The 24,963-nt window shown below is 39.6% G+C and overlaps 1 long non-coding RNA gene and 1 pseudogene across 1 annotated transcript in view; one reads left to right on the forward strand and one right to left on the reverse strand.

Annotated features, from left to right (window-relative positions):
• The window catches only part of LOC103345407 (uncharacterized), a 45,200-nt gene that overhangs the window by 13,158 nt on the left and 7,079 nt on the right, over positions 1–24,963 (reverse strand). The window lies entirely within an intron of this gene.
• Positions 18,034–19,036, forward strand: LOC100340799 (U5 small nuclear ribonucleoprotein 40 kDa protein pseudogene; annotated as a pseudogene).

The raw sequence follows: 24,963 nt of genomic DNA on the forward strand, positions 1-24,963 counted from the left end.
AATTTAACAATTAACACTATTATGCATGATGTCAGTGACCATCCAAGTCTCTTGACATGAGCTGCCTAGGCTATGGAAGCCTTTTGAATCCACAAGCTCCGTCAGTATTTAGACATGGCCATAAGCAAAGTGGAAATTCTCTCCTCCCTTCAGAGAAAAGTACATCCTTCTTTGATGACCACTTCTTTCCACTGGGATCTGACCCATAGAGGCCCTTCATGTAGGACATTTTTTGTCACTATGTCTTGGCTTCAGAATTAATAACCAGGGGCCGGAGCTGTGGCGTAGCAGGTAAAGCCACCACCTGAAGTGCCGGCATCCCATATGGGCACTGGTTCGAGTCCCAGCTGTCCCACTTCTGATCCAGCTCTCTCCTACGGCCTGGGAAAGCAGTGGAAGATGGCCCAAGTCCTTGGGCCCCTGCACCCACGTGGAAGACCCAGAAGAAGCTCCTGGCTCCTGGCTTTAGATCAGCACAGCTCTGGCTGTTTCCACCAACTGGGGAGTGAACCAGTAGATGGAAGACCATTCTCTCTCTCTCTCTCTCTCTCTCCCTCCCCCCCCCCCCGTATAAGTCTGACTTTCAAGTAAATACATAAATCTTTTTTTAAAAAAAGGATTAATAACCAAAATATATAGAGATCAAGAAACTCAACAACAAAACAAACAACCCATTTAAGAGATGGGCCAAGGACCTAAATAGACATTTTTCAAAAGAGGAAGTTCAAATGGCCAACAGACAAATGAAAAAATGCTCAAGATCACTAGCCATCAGGGATATGCAAGTCAAAACCACAATGAGGTTTCACCTCACTCCCATTAAAATGGCTCTCATACAGAAATCAACAAACAACAAATTCTGGCAAAGATGTGGGGGAAAAGGTACTTAATCCACTGTTGGTGGGAATGTAAACTGGTAAATCCAATATGGAAGACAGTATGGAGTACCTCAGAAATCTTAATATAGGCCTACCATATGACCTAGCCATCCCACTCCTTGGAATTTACCCAAAGGAAATGAAATCAGCATATGAAAGAGTTATCTGTACCTCCACATTTATTGCAGCTAAATTCACAATAGCTAAGACATGAAATCAACCCAAATGCCCAAAAACTGAAGACTGGATAAAGAAATTATGGGATATGTAGACCATAGAATACTACAGCAGTAAAAACAAGCAAACAAAAATGAAATCAACTCATTCACAACAAAATGTAAGAAACTGGAAAACATCATACTTAGTGAAATAAGCCAGTCTCAAAGGGACAAATACCATATGTTCTCTGTGACCTGTGCTAACTAATAGAGCACCTAAAAGGCAATTTGTAGAAGTGAAATTGACATGTTGAGAAGCAATGACTCTGAACAACCCTTGTCTTGACTGTTGAGGAACAATTTTTTTCTTACTATTTGTTGAACTCTTTACTTATCATAGAGTTAATCATATGTGTATAAAGTTAATTGAACAAAAGACAGATTCTAGCACTTAAAAAATGTCTTTAGTTCTCAAACACAGTTTTATTCCCTTTATATTATTCTTCCCCTACTTGATAGTGCACTTGATAAGAGTAAATAAAGACTGGGAAAGGACAAGGAACATGACTGTGGCTAACTGTGCACAAATTCATTTATTTATTCAGCAAGTATTTATTAAGGGTCAACTATGGGATAAAAACTGATCTAGGCAGTAGCTGCATTCATCTTACACAATGATGAGAACACATGATAAGAATGCAATCGTAAGAAAGCAAGAGGATCTAGACATCATAAGGTAGTGACGAATGTCACATAACAAAGATTGATTGGAATCAAGACAGATGAATTCCTCAGTGCTTCAGATCTTTTTTCTTGAATATTACCAAAGCTAACCAAATGAAAATTCCAGAGCCTTATTTCCTTTCTCACTTCACAAAATATTTTCCCATAATTGTCACATCAATCTATACCATCTTCCTTCTTGCCACAGTAAAACTTAATTGATAGATTTTTGCATTATCTTATTTAAATTTTTAATTAATGCATAATATTTCTACATTTTTATGTGGTACAGTACAATATTTCAACAATACACAAAATGTAAACCAGTCAAACTAGACAACTAGTGTTTCCATTTCCTTATCTTTTATTTGTGTCTGGAGCCTACTAGCTCCTCACTTCCAGTTCTTTAAAAATATATATACGTTGTGAACTATAATCACCACACTGTGTTATGGAACACTGGAACTTATTATTTCTATCTGTATTTTGGTACCCATTACCCAACTTTCCTCTGTGTCCCTTTCCCAAACTCTAATAATCTATTTTCTAAGTTCAGATTGACTATGTTTTTTAACTTCCACATATGAAAGAGAATATATCATATTTCTGTGTCTGGCTATTTCATTTAATGCTCTTCAATTCCATTCATTTTGCTGCAAATGTCAGGATTTCTTTCTTTCTATGGATCAACATTCCATTGCATATCTATATCACTTTCTTTATTCATTCCTCAATTAATGGTCATCTAGGTTGATCCATATCTTGACTATTATGAATAGTGCTGCAATGAACATCAGAGTGCAAGTAGCTCTTTTATGTGCTGATTTTGTTTCTTTCAGCTATGTACCCAGAAATGGGATAGTTGAGTCATATGGTAAATCTATTTTTAGTTTTTTGAGGAATCTTCATACTGTTCTACATAATGGCTCTGCTAATTTGCATTCCCACCAACAGTGTGTAAGGGTTCCCTTTTCTCCACATCTTTGCCAGCATTTGTTATATTTTGTCTTTTTGATAATAGTCATTTTAACTGGAGTGAGATGATACTTCATTGTAATTTTGAGCTGAATTTCCCTCATGGCTAGTGATATTGAGCATTTTTTAATATATTTGTTGTCATCTGTATTTCTTCTTCTGAGAAATATCTACTAAGATCTTTTGACCATTTCTTAGCTGGACTATCTGCTGTTGTTGAGTTTTTTTGAGTTATTTATATACTCTGGATATTAATCCTTTGTCAGATGCATAGTTTGTAAATATTTTCCATTATTCAATCAGTTATCTCTTCACTCTGTGATCCTTTCCCTTGCTGTGCAAAATCTTAGTTTGATATAATCCTATTTTTCTAGTTCTACTTCTGTTGCCTGTGTTTTGGGGGCCTTATTGAAAAAACCTTGCCAACACCAATATGTTGGAGTATTTATACTGTTTTCTTCCAGAAATTTCATAGTTTCATGTCTTACATTTATATCTTTCATAAGTTTTGAGTTGATTTTTGTATTGATTAAGAGTTAGGGATTAAGCTTCAATCATTTGCATATGAATGTCCAGTTTTCCCAGTACCATTTAGTGAATACTGTCCTATCTCCTGCACGTGTCTTTGGTATCTTTATCAAAGACCAATTAGCTGCAGATGCATGTATTAACTTCTAGTATCTCTATTCCACTAGGCATTTTAGTAAATCCTTTGCTTTTGGAAAAGTTACATATTTATCTTCAAGATGTGATCATTTGAAAAGTCTAGTAGATAAAAATCTTTTTCTTATCAGTACAATTTTTCAGACCAAACAACATAAACTGGTAATGATACAAAATGTTCTGTTGGTGTAGCATTTTTCTCCAGAGAACTCCTAACTTTTTACATATTCTATTTCATTCAGGCTTACCCAAGTCCTTAGAGATGAGTACATTCATTCAAAGCCAATGGTAACTAAAACATTCATTCAAGGTCAATGGTAACTACAATATTTTTAAAATCAAACACTTACTGGATTGTGTTTCATAGCATAACTTCAAAATTGGCTGTCTATTTCTTTAAATGAAATCAATATGCACGTGGAAAATCAGATTGTCCACTTTATGTTCATTATCAAAATATCACAAATTCTCAGGGAAATTTCAAATTGCCTGTTACTCATTCTTAAGTTAATAGAGCTCACACTTACAATACTAAAGGACAGGGATGCTACAGACAGAACTAGGAAAGTTGATTTCAGCTATTTCAACAGGCAAACATTTATTAAGGAGGACAATCAAAAACTCCATAGGAAATGAATACAAGAAATACACACACACAGTACAAGGCCTCCCTCTTGTGGTTCAACAAATCCATTGTTGTACCCCGCCCCCCCCCTTTTTTTTTTGACAGAGTGGATAGTGAGAGAGACAGAGAGAAAGGTCTTCCTTTTGCCATTGGTTCACCCTCCAATGGCCGCCAAGGCTGGCGTGCTGCGGCCGGCGCACCGCGCTGATCCGAAGGCAGGAGCCAGGTGCTTCTCCTGGTCTCCCATGGGGTGCAGGGCCCAAGCACTTGGGCCATCCTCCACTGCCTTCCTGGGCCACAGCAGAGAGCTGGCCTGGAAGAGGGGCAACCGGGACAGAATCCAGCGCCCCGACAGGGACTAGAACCCGGTGTGCCGGCGCCGCTAGGTGGAGGATTAGCCTATTGAACCGTGGCGCCGGCCTGTTTTACCCTTTCACATAAAAAAATATAAAAATAGTATAAAGGGACACCAGAAACAACTGAAAAGCTAGAAATAAAATTCTTGCATTTTTGTTTCTTACATTTATTTGTCCAAGTGTTCCTTCCTCACCCTTTCTTTATTCTCTTCCCTTACCAAACTAATAGAAAAATGCAACATTTCTTCTTTTCTGTCTCAAATATTTTGCTTCTTCCTTTTTGAGTAGTGATGATTTTATTACCAATTTTAGTCATACAAGAAATGCATAAATATTTGTACATTGTAAAAGTAAATCGAAATAAAAATAGTATAAGAAAGTCTTCAGATGACAGAATAGTTCTGTATCTTGGTTATGGTGGCAGTCAAATCTACACATGTGATAAAATTTCATAGAACTACACATGCATAAATTAATATGCATAAAACTAGTGAAAGTTGAATAATCTCTGTGAATGGTACCAGTGTCAATTTCATGGTTTATTATTGTGCTAGAAACTGAGTGAAGGATACACAAGAACTCTTTATACTTTTTGGTAATTCCAACTACATATTTTAAAACTCTTAAAAAGGGACATTGAAAAATACAGAAATATATAGGGGAAAAAGTAAATACCCCTCTTCATCACAACCCAGCATTCAAAATAACTCTCCCTTTTCATAGATAACCACTTTAATGATTTGTCACCTAAGACAGGCATCTCTTCTTTGAGTTTGGGACTTTAAAGTCTTACAATATTTTGAAGGGATAAAGTGTCCATTTTCTGTCTGAAATGAGAAATCTTCATATGAAATATGACAACTTAGCTCAGCACAGTATATTTAAGCAAAATAAAGTACTAATGATAAGTTTAAAAGTAAGAGAGTTGGCATAGTATGGAGATGGAGCAAAAAGAACTGTCCCTCTGTCCTCTGTAGGGATCTGCACTGACCTGCTCTCGTAGACCCTCAAACATTTAGTCAGTTGCTAGCAGGTGGCTCAAAATAGAACCAGATATCAAAATAAATAAATTGCCAATAAAATACAATAGAAATATTATATCCTTTGATCAACTTCATAAGTCAGTCCATTTATGTGCCATACACTGTGCTAAGTACTCAGCATAGAGCAATGAGTAAGACACAAGTGAGTCCTGCACTCAACAAAATCATATTTAAATGAGTGATGAGCAATTATCATAAAGTGTAACACAATAAATAATAGAAGTATAGACTGTTCTATGGATCATTTCATTTAAGGTTCATATAAGATTTTTCATATAACTTTCTCAACTTAGTTTAACTACCAAATCCATACTGTCCCTTCCCATTGTGGTCAAACTTTTATACAAGATCAGCTAGCCTTATATAAAACTTTCTTTCTCCCGTCTTGTAGAGTGATGGAAGTAAGTTCTTACAAGTACCGGTTATTGTTGGAATTTAAAGTGACACTGGGTAATATGGAGAAGTAATGGCGGGGGAGCAGACAAAATCTGTAACTACTATAATTATGATCTCAGAATGATTCATTCTTTATTTCAACAGATATTTTTTGTCTATTATGACCTAGACATTGTCCTAGGCACTGTGGCTTCAGCAGTGAACAAAACAGATAAAATGTCCTGCTTTCTAAGAGAAACAATCAGTACATTGGTGATGTGACTAATTTTCTTAATAATTAAGATTCAGAAGTACAAAATCATGAAATAGCTCATTTTTCGCATTACTGCTTTCAAATATGCTGTGTGGAATAGTATAGAAGGCACTTTCTCTGTCCCATGTTACATACCCTCACCCTAACTGTGATTTCAATGGCACCCACTATGCATTTCCAATTTTTGGCCTCAGGGAATTTTCTGAAGTTATAAGATTTTTCTCAAACTATGCACAGGTAACCCATTAATATGAAGAAGTTAATACCTCATCCCTTAAACAGTGTAGAATCAGTCAGTCTTTTGGTATAGTCATTTCAAGGTGACTCAAATCCAGATGGTTTCACTGCTGTATTCATTTAAGGTGAGGGGGAAAATGTTCCTCTGCCAAATGATGGGAATGCAGTTCAATCAATTTCTGGCTTATTCTGCTTCATCTTTCTGTCACAGATTCTCTAATCATCCTTGCAGTAACAGAATTCTCTCGGGAATAAGCAGAAAGCAGTCTCAATGCTTAATTTTACCTCACATTTCTTGAAGGTGTAAGTAGGTTATCATAAGAATAATATCTGATCTCTCTGTCTCTTTATCTCCTCTGCTGAAGTGCAGACAACATCATGACCCATAATTCTGAAGTTCAATAAACATCTAGACAGGACAGTAGATGGCAGATTTCCCTTCTTCCTCAACTCTTCAGTATCTTCCAGGTACTCTCCAGGAGATCACCTCAGTTGGCTTGTGAAGGGAAGTACCTTTTCCCTCCTCAATCCCAGTTCTCCATAAAAAATCCTTTCTTGAATTATGTATTCATTTCAAATGATGAATTATCTCAATAGATTACTAATCATCTCTTACATTGTCTATATGGGAAATGACTGCTGCACCAGTTTAGATTTCTTTAATGGGTGTCATAGCACTCTTTTTAAGAATGCGTGGGCATGTTTCATTCATTCTTCTTAGTTTTGATGCCTTAGCCAAAACTTTGAGATGAGAAAAAAATTCCATTCCATATCATATTACAGTATTACTAAGGCTTTCCTAGACCAAGTAGGCTACACCTCCTTACTGCCCAAACATTTTAACCTCAAAGTAGACTATTTTAATATCTTCAAGGACAAAACATTACAATGGACAACTACAGAGTAATGAGAGATATAAGTTCAGATCTTGAATATAATCCTTGATGTACATACCTACCATAACATATTATTTATGTTATCATGAGGAAGTTATCTTTAGGGGATTAAGATTAAATATATTAAAAATTTATTTTATTTGTTTGAAAGGCAGAGTGACACAGAGGGAGAGACAGAGAGAAAGAGAATTTCTGTATGCTTGTTCACTCCCCAAATGGCCACAGCAGCTAGGGCCCAGCCATGCTGAACCCAAGAATCTGGAATTCCATCTGGGTCTTCACGTGGATTTAGGGGGCCAAGTGCATGGGCCATCTTCCACTGTCTTCCCAGGTGCATTAGCAGGGAGCTAGATCTGAAGTAGAAAAGCCAGGACTGAACCCGGTGCTCCCATATGGAATGTTGGAATCACAGGTAGCAGCTCAACCTGCTGTACCACAACTCCAACCTCAAGATTAAATCTAATAACCAAGTGTTTTTAAAGCTGTACCTATAATGTAATTATACCTAAAAATAACTAACAGTAATTCCTTAAAAATCAAATAATATCCAGTAGGCAGCATTTACATTTTCTTGGCTGTTCTATAAATGACTTTTCATTATAATTTGACTGTTATAATCAGCAAAGATAGATAAATGATCCAGGAAAGTTTACTTGGGCACCTATACCAATAAGGCTACACCACGCAAAACAGGAAGCATATGAATTACCCAAATTAGGATAATCTGAGGGAGGTTTATGTACTAAAGCACTATTTATAAAGGTATGTACTGTGTGATGGGAACACTAAAGAAATTGCAGCTACTTTAGTCAATCTCAAAAGGAAATATTAGAAAATATTTTGAATAGATGAAAATGAAAACAGAATATCCTAATTACAATGCAACTAAAACAGTGTTTAGAAGGATATGTATAGAATTAAATGTCTATGCTAGAAAAGAAGAAAGGTCTGGGGCCAGCATTGTGGCATGACATATTGGGCTGCCACCTACAATGCCAGCACCCCATATGGGTGCTGGTTCAAAAAGTCCTGGCTGTTCTGCTTCTGACCCAGCTCCCTGGTGGAGCACCTGGAAAAGCAGCAGCAGATGGCCTAAGTCCTTGGGCCCCTGCACCTATGTGGGAGACATGGAAGAAGCTCCTACTCCTGGCTTTAGCCTGGTCTGGCCCCAGCTGTTGCCACCATTTGGGGAATGAGCCAGCAGATGGAAGATCTCTCTCTCTCTCTCTCTCTCTCTCTCTCTGTAACTCTGCCTTTCAAATAAATAAAATAAATATTTTTAAAAAAGAAAAGAAAGGCCTCAAATATATAATAAGCTCCATCTCAAGAAACTAGAAAAAGAAGAGCAAAATAAATCCAATCAGGTAGAAGGAAGGAAATAATAAAAAGAAATTAATGAAATTGAAAACAGAAAAATCAATGAAACCAAAAGTTAGGTTTCTGGGGCCAGCACTGTGGCATAGCAGGTGAAGCTGCTGCTGGCAGTGCTGGCATCCCATGTGAGTGCCAGTTCAAGTCCCAGCTGCTCTACTTCTGATCTAGCTCTCTGCTACGGCCTGGGAAAGCAGTAGAAGATGGCCCAGTCCTTGGACCCCTATGCCTGCATGGGAGACCTAGAGGAAGCTCCTGGCCCTGACATTGGATTGGCCCAGCTCTTGCCATTGCGGCCATCTGGGGAGTGAACCAGTGGATGGAAGACCTCTCTCTCTCTCTCTCTCTCTCTCTGCCTCTCTGTAGCTCTGCCTTTCAAATAAATAAATAAATATTTGAAAACAAGTGCAAAAGCATTTCAAAAGAGAAAAAATTTTTACAACAAATAGTGTTGCTATAATTTGTAATGCATTTTGGTGTGGTTCAGATGGAAGCTTGTTTTCAGACTCCTGCTTGGGCTAGGCCTCATACCACGGCTAAGGCCACGGCTTGGCAAGTGCTGGTTCTAGAGCTAAGGTTGGATCTAGAGCTAAGGTTGGATTGGGTTGTGCTTGTGGTTGAATTAGAGTGGAGGATAGAGTCAAAGATTGAGGTTGGGGTTCTGAAGAAGATATGGATTGGAGCTCAGGATATGATTTGGGCTGAATTTTAAGGGTTAGGGGTTCAGGTTCAGGTTTAGCAATTATGGTTATGGTTTTTTTTTTTTTGACAGGCAGAGTGGACAGTGAGAGAGAGAGACAGAGAGAAAGGTTTTCCTTTTGCCGTTGGTTCACCCTCCAATGGCCGCCAAGGCTGGCACGCTGCGGCCGGCACACCGCACTGATCCGAAGGCAGGAGCCAGGTGCTTCTCCTGGTCTCCCATGGGGTGCAGGGCCCAAGCATTTGTGCCATCTTCCACTGCCTTCCCGGGCCACAGCAGAGAGCTGGCCTGGAAGGGGGGCAACCGGGAAAGAATCCAGCGCCCCAACCGGGACTAGAACCTGGTGTGCCGGTGCCGCTAGGTGGAGGATTAGCCTATTGAGCCGCGGCGCCAGCCATGGTTATGGTTTTAATGTTAATGTTGAGAATGGGCTTGGGGTTCCAGAAGTGGTGATATCAAAATTCAGTTTATTAAGGCTGGTACTGTGGCATAGTGGGTAAAGCTGCTGCCTTCAGTGCCAGCATTCCCATATGGGCACTGGTTTGAGACCCAGCTGCTCCACTTCTGATCCAGCTGTCTGCTATGCCCTGGGAAAGCAGTAGAAGATGGCCCAAGTCCTTGGGCCCCTGCACCCACATGGGAAGCCCCAGAGGAAGCTCCTGACTCCTGGCTTCAGATAGGCACAGTTCTGGCGATTGCGGCCAATTGGGGAGTGAACCAGCAGATGGAAGACCTCTCTCTTTCTCTCTCTGCCTCTCCGACTTTCAAATAAATAAATAAATAAATAAATCTTTTTTTAAAAAAATTTCAGTTTATTGTCTTATTCTCCAGCTCAGGCTCTGGTTGGGGCTTATCTTTAGAGTTTAGGGATGCAAGTTTTGGTTTGCATCCAGATTTTGAGATCAGGTTCAAGTTCAGTTTTAGGGTATATTATTTCGGTTAGTGTTGATGTTATGTTGGGATTTGGGTCATAGTTCATTTTGAAGATTTTACTGGGGTTAATGGGAGGGTTTGTACTAGGGATCTAAGTTTCAGTGTTTAGGAGTTCAAATTTGTATTAAGATTCATGTTCATTTTTAAAGTTGGTAGCATTAGGCAGAGGTAGAGACCCCAATCATGGGTAGCAGAGGGCAGAGTCAAGGTACTGCAGAGCTAAGGCCCACAGATCAGAGCTAACAATGCAGAAGATAGAGTCTCCAGCCACAGATAAATCTTCCTAAGTCTTGAAACTCAATGGAATTTATTTTACTGGGTTTTGAAATTGCTTGGTATTGATAAAGCCTCTTATCCTTCCATTTTCTGCTTTGAAACTATGTTTGCTCCAGCATTGTATTTTGGGAACAAATAATGGTTTTTCTGGTTCACAGGCCCATATATGAAGCATAATTTTGTCCACTATACTTGGAGTTTCATACACACCTCATATATCTTTGTCTACTCCAAACTTGTGAAGATATTGTTCTATCTTTTCTTCTAAAGTCTTTATATCTTAAGTATTATATTTAGGTCTATGATCTATCTCAGATTGATTTTAAATTAATTTATTTTAAAATTCTAGATTAATATTAAATACTCATACAATTTATGGAGTATAGTACAAACAATATTTCAACATATGTACACACTATGAACAAATTAGGTCAGATAATTATCCCTTATATTTCCTTTGAGGATAAAAACTTATAACATTTTAAAAATTTACTTATTTATTTGAAAGACAGAGCTACAGAGAGAGAGGGAGAGGCATAAAGAGAGATCTCCCATCTACTAGTTCACTCCCAAAATGGCCCCAACAGCTGGTCCTGGGCCAGGCTTAAGTGAGGAGCCAGTAGCTTCATTCAGGTCTCCCATGTGGGTGCAGGAGCCCAAGCACTTAGGCCATCCTCTGTTGCTTTCCCAGGGACATTAGAAGGGAGCTGGATTGAAAGTGGAGCATCTGGGATTCGAACCAGTGACCATATGGGATGCCGGTGATGCAGGCAGCAGCTTTACCAACTGTGCCACACCCTACAGGAGCCTTTTTTTCCATATGGATATCAAGGTTTCCAGAGTCATCTGTCAAGCAGATTTCATGTCCTCATTGAACAGACTTTGTGCTTTTGTTAAAAGAATCAATTGTAATCAAAACAGCATGGTACTGGTACATAAACAGATGGAGAGACCAATGGAACAGAATAGAAACTCCAGAAATCAATTCAAACATCTACAGCCAACTTACATTTGATCAAGGATCCAAAACCAATTCCTGGAGTAAGGACAGTCTATCCAACAAATGGTGCTGGGAAAACTGGACTTCCATGTGCAGAAGCATGAAGCAAGACCCCTACCTTACACCTTACACAAAAATCCACTCAACATGGATTAAAGACCTAAATCTGCAACCCGAAACCATCAAATTATTAGAGAACATCGGAGAAACCCTGCAAGATATAGGTACCGGCAATGACTTCTTGGAAAATACCCCGGAAGCACAGGCAGTCAAAGCCAAAATTAACATTTGGGATTGCATCAAGTAGAGAAGTTTCTGTACTTCAAAAGAAACAGTCAGGAAAGTGAAGAGGCAACCGACAGAATGGAAAAAATATTTGCAAACTATGCAACCGGTAAAGAATTAATAACAAGACTCTACAAAGAGATCAAGAAACTCCACAACAACAAAACAAACAACCCACTTAACAGATGGGCCAAGGACCTCAACAGACATTTTTCAAAAGAGGAAATCCAAATGGCCAACAGACACATGAAAAAATGTTCAGGATCACTAGCAATCAGGGAAATGCAAATCAAAACCACAATGAGGTTTCACCTCACCCCAGTTAGAATGGCTCACATTCAGAAATCTACCAACAACAGATGCTGGCAAGGATGTGGGGAAAAAGGGACACTAACCCACTGTTGGTGGGAATGCAAACTGGTTCAGCCACTATGGAAGTCAGTCTGGAGATTCCTCAGAAACCTGAATATAACCCTACCATACAACCCAGCCATCCCACTCCTTGGAATTTACCCAAAGAAAATTAAATTGGCAAACAAAAAAAGCTGTCTGCACCTTAATGTTTATTGCAGCTCAATTCACAATAGCTAAGACCTGGAATCAACCCAAATGCCCATCAACAGTAGACTGGATAAAGAAATTATGGGACATCTACTCTGTAAAATACTATACAGCAGTAAAAAAAAAATGAAACCCGGTCATTTGCAACAAGATGGAGGAATCTGGAAAACATCATGCTGAGTGAATTAAGCCAGGCCCAAAGAGACAAATATCATATGTTCTCCCTGATCAGTGACAACTAACCAAGCACCAAAAAGGAAACCTGTTGAAGTAAAAGGGACACTATGAGAAACAGTGACTTGATCAGTTCTTGTCTCAACTGTTGATGTACAATTTAATACTTTATCCCTTTTAGTATTTTTTTGTTCTACTTAATACTATTGGTTGAACTCTGTAATTAACACACAACTATTCTTAGGTGTTTAAATTTCACTGAAAAGTGATCTCTGTTAAATATAAGAGTGGGAATAAGAGAGGGAGGAGATGTACAATTTGGGACATGCTCAAGCTGACTTGCCCCAAATGGTGGAGTTAGAAATGTGCCAGGGGATCCAATACAATCCCATCAAGGTGGCATGTACCAATGCCATCTCACTAGTCCAAGTGATCAATTTCAGTTCACAATTGATCATACTGATACGTCTAAGTCCAAGGGATCACATAAACAAGACTAGTGTCTGCTAATACTACCTGATAGAATTAAAAAGGAGAGAACGATCCAACATGGGAAGCGGGATACACAGCAGGCTCATAGAATGGCAGATGTCCTAAACAGCACTCTGGCCTCAGAATCAGCCCTTAAGGCATTCGGATCTGGCTGAAGTACCCATGAGAGTATTTTAGGCGTGGAAAGCCAAGGCACCCTGAAAAAAAAAAGGAAAACCTAAATGGAAGATCTCTATGAGTGAGATCCCAGTGGAAAGAACAGGGCCATCAAAGAAGGAGGTACCTTTCTCTGAAGGGAGGAGAGAACTTCCACTTTGACTATGACCCTGTCAGAATAAGATCAAAGTCGGCGAACTCAAAAGGCTTCCATAGGCTTGGCAACTCATGACTAGAGCCTAGGGAGATTACTGACGCCATAAACAAGAGTGTCAAATTGTTAAGTCAACAACAGGAGTCACTGTGTAACTTACTTCTCATGTGGGATCTGTCCTTAGTGTGTTGTCCAATGTGAAGTAATGCTATAACTAGTACTGAAACAGTATTTTACACTTTGTGTTTTTGTGTGGGTGCAAACTGATGAAATCTTTACTTAATATATACTGAATTGATCTTCTGTATATAAAGATAATTGAAAATGAATCTTGATGTGAATGGAATGGGAGAGGGAGCGGGAGATGGGAGGGGTGTGAGTGGGAGGGAAATTATGGGGGGAGAAGCCATTGTAATCCATTAACTGTACTTTGAAAATTTATATTTACTAAATAAAAATAAATAAATAAAAAAGTCCAAAAAAGTGGGAGGTAAAATTTTTTAAATATCAAGGAATAAAAAAAAGAAATGCTTTGAAGACCTGTTCTTTCCACTGGGATCTCACTCACAGAGATCTTTTGCCAGAGTGTCTTGGCTTTCCATGCCTGAAATACTCTCATGGGCTTTTCAGCTAGATCCGAACAGGTCTTCAAAGAAGGAGGTACCTTTCTCTGAAGGGAGGAGAGAACCTCCACTTTGACTATGACCTTGTCTAAACAAGATAAGAGTCGGAGAACTCAGAGGGCTTCCATAGCCTTGGAAACTCATGACTGGAGCATAGGGAGATTACTGATGCCATAGACAGGAGTGTCAATTGGTAAAGTCAACAACAGGAGTCACTGTGCACTTACTCCTCATGTAGGATCTCTGTCCTTAATGTGCTGTACATTGGGATTTAATGCTATAATGAGTACTCAAACAATATATTTCACCTTGTGTTTCTATGGGGGTACAGACTGTTGAAATCTTTACTTAATGCATACTAAACTGATCCTCTGTAAAAAAAAAAAAAAAAAAAAAAAAAAAAAAAAAAAGAAATTATCAACTCCCAACTTGACTCTCACTGGGATTAAACATGACAATAGGTCTGATCTGATTTCATCATCATTTAAAAAAAATCATCTATTATTTTTCACTTTATGTTTCTGTGTGGGAGCAAACTGTTGAAATCCTTACTTAATGTATACTAAGCTGATCTTCTGTATATTAAGATAATCGAAAATGAATCTTGATGTGAATGGAAGGGGAGAGGGAGTGGGAAAGGGGAGGGTTGTGGGTGGGAGGGACGGTATGGGGGGGAAGCCATTGTAATCCATAAATCGTACTTTGGAAATTTATATTCATTAAATAAAAGTTAAAAAAAAAGAAATGCTTTGTGTATCAGTTTTATTGCAAATATAGTGTTTTGTGAAATTTTGTTTCACTCTTTGTCAAGCTAATTGTTAACAATCATGGTTGGCATTGTGGTACAGGAGGTTAATCCATGGCCCGCAATGTTGGCATCCCATATCAGCACCTCTTTGAGTCCCAGCTGCTTTACTTCTGATCCAGTTTCCTGATAATGTGCACACTGGGAGGCAGCAGTGATGGTCCAAGTACTTGGACCACTGCCACTCAGATGGGAGACCTGGATGGAGTTCCTGGCTCCTGGCTTAAGCCTGGCCCACCCCCAGCTGTTGCAGCTATTTGGGAAGTGAACCAGCGGATAGATCTCTCTCTGTCTCTCCCTCTCTGTAACTCTGCCTTTCAAATAAGTAAATTAATCTTTTTAAAAATAATTGTATAGTAGTATAGTTTTTTGATCTGTGACTTTTAAAATTTACTGGAAGAGCACATTTGGCACCATGGACTCTGCTTCCTTGGGTAGCCACTCTAATAAACTTATTGTCTCCTGCATCAAATCTCCCATCTCTCATGCGCAGAGGCTGCTTGAGGTGAGCTGACCCTGGAGCAGGGATTTCAGAAACAGCCCAAGAAGTTGTCAAGAATTTTTTTCTTCAGGATTCTCCCTTCTCTCCCTACTTTGGCATCAGCTCCCTATGAATGCTTGTTGGTACAGGGAAACAGTATTTGCAGGGGAGTCAACAGGCTGCAAGACTGAATATAGAAATGTTAGAATGCTATTGCTTTTCTTGCTGCTGTAGAATGGTGATGCATATGCAAGATAAAGCTGCACAAAGAGTGGCTGGTCCAAATGCTATCATGATGCAGAGGACTGCCGCAGCTAAACCTGGGACTAGGAAGTTTCTTAACAACTTCCTCTCCTCTAATCCTGAAAATACTCAACTTCATCTCTCAACAGCATGAGGCAGTCAGATGAGTTATTGCCGTGTCTCCAACAGAAGTGGAAGGTTATAATTGACAGTGGGGAATATGTCACCAGGTATAAAATAACATAAACAATTTTTACTACTTAATTGTAAAGCCAGGAAGCTGATGTTGCAGGGTCAGACTGTTGGCTTTCCACATGCTCAGGTCCGAAGGCACACATTGCCTTGCCCCTCATCTCAACTTCTTTTCCATAGCAGAGGAATCTGTTCAGGCTAGATCTAATCTCAGAACCTGTAGACCTCAATGAACAGGTGAGGAATGTATTGTCATCGATCTAGCGACAAGCCATGGCCAGAGACCTGCAGCTCATTTGTGATTTCACCATGCCAGCACCTCCTTCATTGTAAGCCCTTTATAAGCCCCCCAAAACATCTTCATCCCACATAATGGTCATCTTTGGACTTGGAAGTCTGTCAACAAATTAAATGCTATCTTTCCTTCACCCCTCCTCTCAAAAAGCACTGTATATAAGTGAAAACAAAAATGGAATCTTTAATGTTGCACCTAGCATAAGACCAGAAGTTTAGAAATGCAAATTTGTTTAGAGAAAGAGCCTGGGTTTCCCTGCCTGCCCAGGGTTGGCTTAGGATTTTGGCAAAGTGATCCAAAACCACTGCAGCTGTGGTTCCAGTGGGCTCAGGCACAATTTCTGCCAGTGGCAGACCTTAATAGTCTCTGCACAATGCTGGTTTTGGCAGTGTGCAGAATGCAGGAGTTATGAGATGAGTGGCTTCCACTGAGATTTCAAAGGAAGCCAGGAAAAAAAGGTGTGATATAGGTTTGGAGGCCCTACAGAGAACCTCTGGTGGGGCAATGACAAGTGGAGTTGTGGAAGTTGTTCCAAAGTGGAGGCTTGAGGAAGATAGAGGTAATAACATGTTAGCCAGCATATGGGCTGTGACCAACAAAGCCATAGAAGAAGGGCTATCCAGGCCTTTTGGATCCTATTCCCCACTGCAGTGTGCCCAGGATGCCCAATTTAGTGCTCTAAGATTTAATGTTTGCCCTGTTGGGTTTTGGCATTGCTTTGGGCTAATTCTGAATCCTTTCTATTAGCATTTCTTCACTTTATAATAGGAATGTTTATCCTAAACATTAGATGAAGAATGTTCTCCCTGTGTCTCTCTGGTTTCAGGATTGCAACATGATTGTCCCTCTACCATCCTTCAGCCTTACCAGATGCTTGAATCTATGGGGCATTTGCTGTTGGACTATGAATCTCCAAAATAAACCTTCCTCCCTAAGAAGCTCTTCTCAGGTTTTCGAGTCAAAGTAATGTAAAGCTAACTAATACATGGATGGAATGAATACATTTTGCATTTTGAAGTAGATATGAGTCCTTGATGGCCAGGAGTGGCATACTATGGTTTAAATATGGTTTATACGCCCCCAAGGCTTCACTGTGATTAAGGCCTTGCTATCCAGAGAGGCACTATTGGGATGTAGTGGAAACTTTGGGAGATAGGGCATATTGGAAGATCCTTAGATCTTTGCAGATATGTCTTCAGAATTGAAGTAGTAGTAGCCAAGCCTCTCTTATCTCTTGGTTCCTGTCTTAAAATGTTGTCATTTGCTTTCTCCCACACTTGCTATCCATGCCATTATGTGATGTAGCCAAAAGGGGGCCCTTGCTGAGCCTGTGCCATGTTTGGACTTTGAATCTCTTCTGTTTATAAATTACCTTCTTTCAAATATTTAATTATGGCAACAAAAAGTTAATATTCACTCCATCATCAAATGAAAGTGGTATATATGTGATTGAGCCTGAGCATGTCCTGAAAGCACAAGTTACATGAAGTGGCTCAAATAATCATTATGCTTACTTCTGCTGCACTACCTTCTCTCTCCCAACCTGTACCCATAGCTTCTTGCCTTCTGCTAATTTGGAGTTTGGTTTATTCCTGCTTTCCTAAGTCTTTGAGGTGCTCTGTTAGGCTGCTTACTTTAAATCTTTGATGTATGCACTCATTACCATAAACTTCCCTCTTAATACTATATTTGCAGGGCCAGTGCTGTGGCATAGCAGGTAAATCTGCTGCCTGCAGTACAGTGTCAGCATCCCATATGGGTGCCAATTCAAGTCCTGGCTGCTCCACTTCTGATCCAGTTCCCTGATTATGCACCTAAGAAAGCAGCAGAAAATGGCCCAAATACTTGGGCCCCTACATGCACATAGGAGATCTGAATGAAGCTCCTGTCTCCTGGCTTCCACCTAGCCCAGCCCTGGCCATTGCAGCTATTTGGGGAGTGAACCAGAAGATGGAAGACCTTTCTCTCTGCCTCTCCCCTCTCTCCATAACTCTGCCTTTCAAATAAATAAAACATCTATTTAAAAATATATGACATCCTTTCATAATTAAAAACTCTCAACGGAATTCTGAAGAAGGTGGCTGCCACTATGGTGGAGCAGCAGAAGAAAAATGGCCCCGAGTTGCCACTGGTTCCAGTCAAGCAGCAGCACCATGGGAGTGGCAGGGTTGGGCCCCAGAATAGATCAGTAGTAAGTGACTCTGAGAGTTTTGCTGCAAGTGGAGCATCTGAGGTGTTCCTCCCTTCAAGCCCCAATCTCCCCAGTAGATCTACCACAGCAGCTGCAGGATGTGACCAACTGACATTGTTGTGGAATGTCTATGGTGGCTGTGATAACCACACCACACTGAAGAGACACAGAGGAGTAGTGATGGAACATTATACACAGATTGTAGTATGCTCCTCAGAGATAAAACTGTGGCAGTGTGGGATAGTGAAATAGGCAAGAGAGTTAAAATGCTGAAGGCACATACTTCTTTGTGAATTCCTGTTATCTAGCCAGAAGAGGCTCCCAGTATATCTATACTGGCAATGATGGTGGTACAGTTAAGCTTTTAGATATACAGAAGAAAGCAGCCATCTAGACATTTCAGAACATGTATCAGATGTTAACTGTGACCTTCAATGACACAACTGATCAGATTATTCTTGGTGGGATAGACAAAAATATCAAAGTCTGGGACCTGCACCAAAACAAGCTAACTTACACAATCAGAGTTCATGCAGACTCAGTGACTGGACTGAATTTAAGTTCTGAAAGCTCTTATCTCTTGTCCAATTCGGCAGATAATACAGTGCAGATCTGGGATGTCTGGCCATTTGCCCCCAAAGAGAGGTATGTGAAAATATTTCAATGAAATGTGCACAACTTTGGAAAGAATCTTTTGAGATGTTCTCGGTCATCTGATGGAAGAAAAATAGCAGCTGGCTCAGTTGACAGGTTTGTGTATGTGTGGGATACCACAAGCAGAATATTGTATAAGCTGCCTGGCCATGCTGGCTCCATCAGTGAAGTAGCTTTACATCCCAATGTGCCCATCACTCCCTCAGCATTCAGTGACAAGAAACTGTATATGGGGGAGATCCAGTGAAGGTACAGAATGGAAGACTCCAAGGCTTCTTGACCTTGAGACCTCAGGCTATGTAAGTGGCACCAAACAGTGCCCAGATAGCATCCATCCTTCAGATGAACATTACTAGCAAGAAACAGAAGAGCTAGTGGCCATATTCCAACAACAACTTGTATCCCATGTCAACCAGAATGGTTGAGGATGTTGCTAGTGGCCTCCAAAACAACCTGCCAGTTTTTAGGAACTGATTGTTTTTCAATCATTTTACTTTCATTTTTAAAATAACGTTTCTTCAAATGGACAAATATTGGTTGGTTTGCAGTTCCCTGTTTTCTAATGCAGGCCAAAGATAGAGAATGTGACTAAAAATTGTTAACTGGATTTTGTTTTGTTTTAGTTCACAAACAGGTGTGTCTTATATTTTCTTACTGTGTTTCTCTGAGTCATTTTGTACTAAAAACCAAATATATGCCTTTTTACAAGAAAAAACTCTCAACAAATTAGGTATAGAAGGAACATACCACAAAATAATAAAGGTTATATATGACAGCATATAATCAATATCATACTAAATGGGGGAAGGGCTGAAAGTGTTTTTCCTTAGATTTGGTTTAATACTCTCACCACTCTTATTCAATTTGTTTTGGAAATCCTAGCAAGAGAAACTAGGCAAGAAAAATAAATAAAGGGCGTTCAAATTAGAAATGATGAAATAAGTTAAAAATATCTGTGTTTCAGATGACATGATTTTATACATGGGAAAATCTGAACACTCCACCAAAAAGTTGTTAAAACTGATAAAGAAATTCAGTAAAGTTGTAGAATATAAAAGTCAAAATACAAAAAAGTAGCATTTTAACATTTCAACAACAATGTTACTAAACGGGAAACAACAAAGCAATCTCATTCTTGATAGCTATGAAAATATATTTAGGACCAAATTTAACCAATGAAGTGAACAATTTCTATAATGAAAATTATAAAACACTGATGAAAAAATCATAGAGGACCCATGAAAATGGAAAGATATTCAATGTTCATGGATTGGAAGAATTAATATTGTTAAAATGTCCATTTTACCCAAACCAATCTATAGAAGCAAAGCAATGTCCATCAAAATACCAATGATATTCTTTACAGAAATGGAAAAAATCCTACTATTCATATGGAACCATAAAAGACTCAGCATAGCCAAAACTATCCTGAGCAAAAAGGCAAAACTAGAGATATACAGTAGTTGACTTGAAAGCATATTACAAAGCTACAGTGATTAAAACAGCATATCACAGGGGCTGGCATTTGGCTTAGTGGATTAAGCCACCACCTGAGATGCTAGCATCCCATATGGGCACTGGTTTGAGTTTCTGCTGCTCCAGTTCTGATCCAGCTCTCTGCTAATGCTCCTGGGGAAACAGCAGAGACAGCCCAAGTCCTTGGGCCTCTGTATTCATGTAGGAGACCTGGATGAAACTTCTTGCTCTTGGTTTCAGCCTGGCCCAGCCCTGGCCATTGTGGCCATTTGGGGAGTGAGCCAGTGGATGGAAGATCTCTCTCTCTCTCTCTCTCTCTCCCCCTATCCGTCTCTCTTTGTATCAAATAAATGGTTGTCTCCACATATTCATTCATTCATTCAAGCTGAAAGAGGTTTTTTCATCTTCAATATATGAAAAATATATGAAAAAATTTCAATATATGAAAAAAATTGTATTGGTTGTCTCCATTCCAATCCATTGAAAGGAATAACAAGTATAGATGAGTGTGCATGGAACATTTTTAAGTGTCATATTTGAAAGTGACACATATCATTGGTCAATATTCCATTGCCCAAAACTCGGTCGTATGTCTACTCCAAACTGGCTACTCCAGAAAGAAAGGCTTTTCAGTCTCGTTATGTGCCCAGAAAATATAATAGAATACAGATTATGGCACATAGCTATCAATCTCTGCCATGTGTTGAAAGTTGTGATAAAAAATGAGAAATAAAAGAGTTGCACAATATTCAAAATATGGAAGTAGGTATAACCACTGTAAAAATTCAACAAAGTAAAATTTTTAAGAAAGAATATTATTGATGACTCTGAAAATAATTGCCATGATTTGAATAGGATATGGCTCTCAAATTCATGCAGATGGCTAAGCCTCAAAGTCATGAAGTGATGATACTTAGAGGGTAAAGGCTTGATCCAATTATGGTGTCTAGGATATAGGCCTAGTGAGAGGTTCTTAGGTCATTGGGGAGAATGCTCTTAGAAGGTAGTTCTTATAAGAGGGTTAGCTATAAAAGCCTGATATCAGGCCCACTTTCTCTCTGCTTCCCAGCTCACTAAATCACTATGTGATTTTTCTTCCACGTATACTCGGTCGTTGCCATCTGACCTCACTAAACGGCTGAACCAAGGTGGGGGGTACTTGATCTTGGACTTTGAAACTACAAAACCATGAGTCAGAATAAACCTCTTTCCTTCACAAGCAGCTTGTCTTAGGTATTTCACTGAGTAGTAAAAAGATAATACAGAAAATTGGTACTGAGGAGTGGGGCCCTTACTATAACTACCTAAAAATATGGTGGCAGTTTTGGAGTTGGTTAAATGGAAGATGTCAGAAGAGTTTGGAGGATGAGGCCAGGAGAAGCTTAGAATGCCAAAAGTGGAGAATTACAGGTGATTCTGATTAGAGCTCAGAAGACAAGGAAACTAGGAAAGAGGTGGAAATGAAGAATCTATTGAGAATCATATTAAAGGACATCTTTGTTACACCATGGCATAGAACCTGCTTATTCATGTCCATGTCTTGAAGTGTTGTAGGAGGCTGAACTTAAATATGGCGGACTACTTGCTTGACAGAAGAAACTTCAAGGCAGCATTCAGCCTGCAGGTGTTATTGGTTACTGTTGGTGAGTTTTGCAGTGATAATCAAGAGCAAAAATGAGCAGAGCAGAGAGATTTCAAAAGAAAGCCTAGGACGCCAGTTAGAGTTCTGGAGCCCCTGCAGGGGCAATGCTTAGTGAAGCCATGGGAGTGAAGCCACAGTGGAGACCCCAGAAAGGTAGAGGTATTGGCAATGTGAGACATCCACCATGGAAGGCCACAAGTAGCGTGTCAGGCAAACCTGGGAAAGCAGCAAATATCAATGTGCAGCCTCAGTGAGCAGCCATGTAGGTAAAGACTAACAGAGCTTTGGAGGCATGGAAGCCTCCACCTAGACTTCAAAGAATGTCTTGGGCAACCTAAGGGCCCAGGCAGAGATGTGTCACAGTAGCAAAGCCACTTCAGAGAACCCCCAGTAGGCAATGCCAAGTGGAAATGTGGTATTGGAGCTGCTGCATACAAACCCCACCAGGATAATGTCCAGTGGAGCTGAAGAGGTAAGACTCCAAATTGTGAGAACTGAAGAATTCCCAGTGACCAGCAAAGCCACAGGGACAGGATTGTCTAAGTCCTTATGAACTCATCTTCTGCCACAGTGTGCCTCAGATATTGGACATAGAGCTCTAGGATTTAAACTCTGCCCTGCTGGATTTGGGTCTTGCTTTTGGCCAATTCCTCTTTCCTATCCCCCAGCCCCTTTCTTTTGGAATGGGAAGGTTTACCCCTGTGTCTGTTCCACCATTTTATCTTGGAAGTACCTAACTTATTTTTTATTCTACAAGGACTCAAAGCTAAGGGAGTTTGCTTAGGTCTCAAGTGAGACATTGGACTTTGGAATATTGAATTAATGTTGGATTGAGTTAAGACTTTGAAACTTTTAGATATAGAATGAATTATGCTGTATGTGAGAAGGACATGAGATTGGGGCAGCAGGAGCAGAATTCAATGGCCTGAATAGAACACAGCTCTTGAATTGCTGCAGAAGGTTAAGTCTCAAAGTCATGGATTAATAGTACAAACAGGATGGAGGTTTGATCCCATTGTGGTATCTAGAAGGTGGGCCCAATAGGAAGTCCTTAGGTCACTGGGAGAATGCACTTGGAAGGTCATTGTCATGAGTGTGTTGATTATAAATGTTTGAGTCAGTCCCAATTTCTTGGTTTTCTGGCTTATCATATGACTGTTCCTTTGCACACTGACACCACCACTGTGATCCTCCTGCCTCATCAGTTAGCCAGACCAGTGAGTCCATCCAGTCTTAGACTGTGAAACTTCAAAACTGTGAGCCAAAATAAACATCCTTGCTTCATAAGTAGCTTTTCCTAGGTATTTATAATATAATGTAATAATTCTAAGATATTGATGAAAATATTACCTATGAAAATGACAACAAAACTGATTTTAGGAGAAATAAATCTGGGTAGATCAAGAAACATGAAATAAATTTAGTTTATGGAAAATAAGGGTTTTTCAGGTAAATTATTACAAGCATCCATGGAATGGATATTATAATATTTTAATGGTTCCTGAACACTTAAACCAACAGATAACACCCTGATTTTCTATGAAATGAATACCAAAATTAAAATTAAAACATACATTTTATTATTTGAAAAGCAAAATACGGGAGAGACAAAATCTATCCACTCCCCAAATGCCTGCAACAGCCAGGCTCAAGTCAGCAGCCAGGAACTCCATTTGGGTCTCCCACATGAATGGCAGGGGCCCAAGTATTTGGGGTATCATCCACTGCCTTCCCAGGTGTGTTAGCAGGAACCTGGATCAGAACTGGAGTAGCTAGTTCTAACTGGCACTGTGATATGGGACATGGATGTCCCAAGCAGTGGTTTGGCCTGCTATACCACAATGTCCACTCCTAGACTAAAATCTTTTTTTTAAAATGCTAGCAGGGGTGGGCACTTAACCTAAGATGTCCATGTTACACACCAAAGTATCTAGGTCTGATACCTGGGTCTTTCCCAGATTCTAGCTTCCTGCCAATGCAGACCCTAGGAGGCAGCAGCAATGGCTCAAATAATTGGATTTCTACCACCCATGTGAGAGACCTGGATTGAGTTACTGGCTCCCAGCTTTGGCCTAGCCAATCCCAGTCATTGCATGCATGCATTTGGGGAGTGAACCAGAGGATGGGAGCTCCTTCTATCTGTATCTCTCTCTCTCTCTGTTTCTCTCAAATAAATAAATAAATAATATTTTTTAAAATTTAAATGTTAGCAAGCTAAATACAGCATAGCCCAGTAATTTTTATACCAGGAAAAATGATTCAATACTAGGAAATTTGTAACATAAATCATCACATTAATATGCTTAGAAATATTTCCCAATTGTAAAAGATGTCAAAAATTTATTTGATAAAAATGCATCATAATCAGTTTTTTTTAAAAAACTTGAGAAATTACACTAAAAGTATATTTCATTTTAGCATGATAAAGACTATTTGTAATTAGCACTAATTCTTAGAACCAAGACAAAGATGACCACTACCAATATGACAAGGGTTTAAAAGCGTTTTTTTTTTTTATTTAAAAAGGCAGAGCTACAGAGAGAGAGAGAGAGAGAGAGAGAGATCTTCCATCTGTTGGTTAATTCTCCAAATGGCCAGGGTTTGGCCAGGCCAAAGCCTGGAGCTTCTTCCAGGTCTCCTACATGAGCGAAAGGGGCTCAAACACTTGGGCCATCTTCTGCTGCTTTCCCAGGCACATTAGCAGGGAGCTGGATTGGAAGTGGAGCCATCGGGACACAAACTGGTGCCCAAATGGGATGCCAGCACTGCAGGCAATGGCCCCTAAAACTTCTTTTCAATGCAATAAAATAAGACAAAGAAATAAAGTTTACCAAATACTGTAAGAGGAAATATTTTTTTTAATTTTTTGACAGGCAGAGTGGATAGTGAGAGAGAGAGAGACAGAGAGAAAGGTCTTCCTTTTTCCATTGGTTCACCCTCCAATGGCCGCCACGGCTGGTGCGCTGTGGCCAGCACACTGCACTGAAGAGGAAATATTTTTATTTATAAAATTCACTGTTGTCTATTTGTATTTTGAAAATTTCAAAGAAGCTAAC

The sequence above is a fragment of the Oryctolagus cuniculus genome, chromosome X, assembly GCF_964237555.1.
Source record: "Oryctolagus cuniculus chromosome X, mOryCun1.1, whole genome shotgun sequence".
Classification (NCBI taxonomy): domain Eukaryota; kingdom Metazoa; phylum Chordata; class Mammalia; order Lagomorpha; family Leporidae; genus Oryctolagus; species Oryctolagus cuniculus.